This window comes from Rhinatrema bivittatum, chromosome 2 (assembly GCF_901001135.1).
Source record: "Rhinatrema bivittatum chromosome 2, aRhiBiv1.1, whole genome shotgun sequence".
Taxonomy (NCBI): Eukaryota; Metazoa; Chordata; class Amphibia; order Gymnophiona; family Rhinatrematidae; genus Rhinatrema; species Rhinatrema bivittatum.
Window position 1 is genome coordinate 635,060,477 of NC_042616.1, and position 5,477 is coordinate 635,065,953.

Here is a 5,477-nt window from a genome sequence, read left to right on the forward strand (position 1 = left end):
CTGGAATTTATACTTTGTAGAGTAAAACGTTTGGTATGAAGCTTTACAGTATAGTTCAGTATTTTAAGGACTTTTCAGTTTTAGGGAGATAATGTCCTTTTAATCTTTAATGTCATAAGAACATAAGAAAATGCCATACTGGGTCAGACCAAGGGTCCATCAAGCCCAGCATCCTGTTTCCAACAGTGGCCAATCCAGGCCATAAGAACCTGGCAAGTAACCAAAAACTAAGTCTATTCCATGTTACCATTGCTAACGGCAGTGGCTATTCTCTAAGTCAGTGGTTCTCAACCTTTCTAATGCCGTGACCCCGAAATACAGTTCCTCATGTTGCGGTGACCCCTCGCCCCGCGAGGGTGGGGCGGGGCGAGGGCGGGGCTTTGGTCATATGGGGGCGAGGTTATGGATGGGGTTGGATTTTAGTGCATACTTATTTATTATGACATTTATAAACAGAACCACCATTCCTCATAAAACAATAAAATTAAGAAACATAAAGCATCAGTTATAATAGTAAAACCATACTAATAAAAGAATATTTTAAAATTACTGATAAATAGAATTTCTATTAATTAAAATCATATACATTTTTATAATTTCCCAAACACCAATAATATTTCAAAACAGCACATATATCAAATAACACACAATAATTAAAACTAATAAGGATTTTAAAAAGCCCCTGCTGTCCATACATGGGAGCTCTTGATTTCAAGTCACCCTGATATTGTCGAGGATTAGGAGGTTATCCTCTCTCTCACACACATACACTGTCACATACATACACATTCATGCTCTTATACCCAACCATAACCTCTCACTCTCACAGACACTGATACACTCTCAGGGTGTAAGACCCCCCCCCCCCCCCCCCCCCTCACACACACTCTTACTCCCCTGGATTTTCTCATACACACTCATGCTCTCACTCTTACTGGCTCCCTCAGAGCCTCTCAGATAAAACTCCATGCAGCAGAAATAATGCTGAATGTTGAGAATTGTGTTATGCACATGCACTAATTTCTACATGAGTCATAATGAATCAGTCCTCAGCTGCAGGCTTCAATTGATTATCCTGGCTCCCTTTATGTTTGCCAAATACAGTTCATGTGTAACAGCAATCCTAATTCTCCACCAGATCAAGCTGATTTCACATCCCACTTCATACTTTTGTCACCTCCAGCTGAGTCAAACAATTAATCTAATTACTGCCACTGCTGCCACGTGGCTATTGGGGAGGCACTGATTGCTGCTATTGGTACTGAAGCCCATTCTGCTGCCGCCTCTGTGCAGGCCCCGTGGGTTTCCACTTCCTCCATGTTGATCTCGTACAGTGTGAGATCCGCCATAGAGAAAGTGCTGCTCTTGCACATTCCCAAAGATTACATGTGCCAATCACTAAAAAGTAATTTATTTATTTTTTTACATCTGCTTCCCTTTCTTATTTTTTTGCAATTTCCTTTTATATTGCCTTTTTTTCTATTTCTTTTCTCTCCACCTGTCTTCTTCCCTCAAACACACAGTCAGGTTCTCATTCTCACATGCATTTCTCTCTCTCACACACACACACACACACACACACACACACACACACACGCTCTCACTGGCACATGCTCTCTCTCTCATGCAATCATTCATACACACAGTCTCTCACTGGCACAGGCTGTCTGAGTCTCGTACACAGGCTCTCTCACACCCCCACATGCTGCCTTGCTCAAGCACAGGCTCTCACTCTTACATGCTGTCTCTTTCACACACACAGAGGCTCTCACATGCTGTCTCTGCAAACACACACAGTCTCTCAACTCACTCTCACACACAATCTCTCAATTCATCTCATACTCGCACACACCTCTCTCTCACCTCTGGGCCTCTTCTTTACGGGTTGCCACAGGATGGGCTCTGCAGAGGCCCTAGTCTTCCCGGCCCCGCTGCTCCTCTGCTGCACGCGGCTGAAGCGCCTCTTCTACCCACGCGGCTGACGCGCCTCCTCCTTCCTCCCCGTGCGGCTCCGGCAACATTTGTCTTCCGGGGCAGGGCGGGCAGGAAGGAAATAGGAGGAGCACCTGCAGTGGCTGATACACCTCCTTCCTGCCTGCGCGGCTCCAAGCCACATACGTCACTGTGACGCGCTAGCTTTTTGGGCCATGTCTCTTCCCTTTTGGGGTTGGAGGAGGCAGGTCGCCAGCTTCGCCCCGCCTCCCCGCAGCAGCCGCGGACCGGCAAAAAACCCCAAAGGCCCGGTACTGGTCTGCGGACCGGTGGTTGGGGACCCCTGCTTTAGGCTACCCCTGTGTTTTGGTCGTTCGACCCCCGCCGGGGTCGCGACCTACAGGTTGAGAACCGCTGCTCTAAGTGCACTTAATAGCAGGTAATGGACTTCTCCTCCAAGAACTTATCCAATCCTTTTTTAAACACAGCTATACTAACTGCACTAACCACATCCTCTGGCAACAAATTCCAGAGTTTAATTGTGCGTTGAGTAAAAAAGAACTTTCTCAGATTAGTTTTAAATGTGCTGCATGCTAACTTCATGGAGTACCCCCTAGTCTATCTACTATCTGAAAGAGTAAATAACCGATTCACATCTACCCGTTCTAGACCTCATGATTTTAAACACCTCTATCATGTCAGCACAGGTGACTATATGTTTTTCAGCGCTACACCAGTGTTCAGTCACAGCAGTGCTAAATAAGACTATGGGCACTTCAGCAGCCAGGCCATGCAATTCCTTCTACTGTGGGAAATACACGTCAAGCAACTGTGAGCAAACACCACAGCATGTACACTTTCCCCAAAGGAAAGAGGGTAATAGATACCCATCTGAGAGACAAAATATATATTTTAGTGACAAATCATTGAATAAACATTAAAAAACAAAAAAAACCCCACTCTGTTCTAGAACATGTGCTAGCCTGCTGGAGGGGCAGGTGGGGTGTCTGCTCCTCCAGAAAGCCAATCAGCCATTTGTTTAGTATTTCTATAATTAAACAAAAAAATCCTTTATTGAGAAACTGCCAACACCATAAATAATCGCACAACTGAAATTCAGACCTGGCATACTGTAATCATTTACTTAGCTGAAGATGCATTTCACCGTCTGCTTTAACCTGTCTTAAAAACCTTCTGCATGGTAGTTAGATGTAAAGATTATAGTTAATTTTATCAATTCAATACAGCTTTCATTTGATGCTTCTGTGACTGTCCACAGTAATTGAAGATGAGCTGAGATTATACAATCAGTCCAACTGCACTATTTCCAGTGTTTAATTTATCTTTTTAGTTCTTATGCCCATAGCACTATAAAAGTAAAAAAAATATATAACCTTAGAAATACCAGCTTGTTGCTTAGATTTAGTTGTGATTTGTACTAAATGTTTAAATCTCCATAGGCAGCTGATTATCCTGGTCTGTTTAGAATCCTGAGAAAGTACTTAAGGGCTTGTTACGGTGTTTCCTGGAGTGGTAAAAGCCCAAAATAAATCTGTTTTACTATCTTTTTCAAACTTTACCAATTGATGTTCTGAGTAACTTCCAAAAGAGCAATGAGGTTCACAAGGGATCCAAAAACTGAGTAATAAAAATCTGCCATATTGTATGAATCCTAAAGGGGAATTGGTCCAGGGTGCCTGTCCCCTGTCCCAAGCATAGAGGAGCCACTGGCCTGGACCCTGGGCCTGAAGAGACTCCATGACCATGGGAGGGCCTGGGAAAGAGGCTGCAGCTATGACGTAGGTCAGTTTCCTACCCTTACAGAAGAGAGGTGGGAAAGACTAAAAAAACGAATCTAAAAAGAACACAAAACAAGAAAACAACCTATCCCTCTCAAGGAGAGAAAAAAACAAAACCAAAGTAAAAATGAAAGCATCTGAAAAATAAGATAGAAGAGGAAAAATTTTGTTTTTTGAGGGTTGTAGCTCCTAAAAATTCTTGGCTAGCACTCAAATTTTCTAAATATTTTTCCACCTTCACTTGTAAATATTTTTGCATTTGTAATTTAAGTTCACACATGATTTGTATTACCTCAGTAAATTGACATGAGAGTTCAAACCACAGTATATGAGCATTCATTGAAAGATGATAAAATGTGGCTCCCAAATCACTGAAGAAAACTAAAATAAAACTACCTCTGTTACCATAGCCAAGCGAAGAACAGTGAAGTATGGCACTTCACGTCGGCAGTGTTGTCTCTGCAACAGTTTGCTGTTCCCACAGAGTCAACAGCCATCTAATAACAGATGAAAAGAACAGGCAGTGTTATATGTCCTTTTTATCTGAAGATGGCAACATTCAGGATTTTGATTCGTTGCCATCCATTAAGGAGTTGAACAAAAGGGACATTTGCATGCACTCGGGCACTGTGGCTTGTGGACAATAAAAAAAAAAAAAAAAGTAAAAGTAAAGGAAACAATACATAGAAAATGCACTTTATTGAAAACTAGAAAAATGGCCTATAAAGAATGGTAGAGGAAAATGGCATCCATCTGGGCACCCTCACTCCCCTGACAACCGAGACCAGAAGTCCTGTGCAGGGATGAACTACCTAAAGGCAGAGTGGGCATCTGCTTCATCACTTGACATGTTGCTCCTGTGTGGCCACATTTTGGCATGGCTAGTTGATGTAAATGAAGGGGGCCACCTATAACTTGCAATTTTGGAGGGGGACCCCCCCTGGCTGGAGTGGCACAGCTGATTTTCCCAATTCCCAGGGCAACTGAAGGGTTATATCTGTTGCTGGTCCTGTGTAGTCTTGCAACCTGGGCATACTTTCACATCCTTTCCTCACCAGATGAGCAGCACGTATACTTCTCACAGCAGGTCTAACACCAAGTGGATTTTGACCCACTATGAAAATAGTTTGTAGCAGTCCATGATATACGTGCATACATAGCTCCTTGCCTGCAGGAAATATGTGAACTGCTAATATTTTAATTTCTATTTTTCCTTAATATTTCTAAGGGACAGTTTTTTGTTTTTTATTTAAACTGGGATATCAAATCAATTACCATATGTGCCCAGAAGTCATAGCAAATATGCTTTTTTTTTTTCCCCATCGGGACACAGTGACCAAATTTTGAGAGCTTGTTTTTCTATATGTCTACTGTAAGAAGGCTAATACCAACAATATACCAAATTGAGGCTGAAAGTATAATAAAGCATCATTGGATTTACCATAGAGTGGGGAAAGTCAAGATAAAAATTTTGTTTAAGAATAGTGAACAGATATTTGGGGGGAAAAAAAGTAAAAAAAATCCATATATACAGTGATACAAGGGCCTCGATACAAGGTAATACATAACTAACTACTACCATTCAAGCTTCATAAAATATTTGCAGGAGGATCCTCCAGATGCTGGAGTAGTTTGAGAAGAAAGAATGTTTCTTAACATTCAAATAGATTAATCTACGACCAATGGGTTATGCACCTCTACCAGCATATGGAGACAGAGCAAAGCTGATGTATGGTGTGTGTGTAT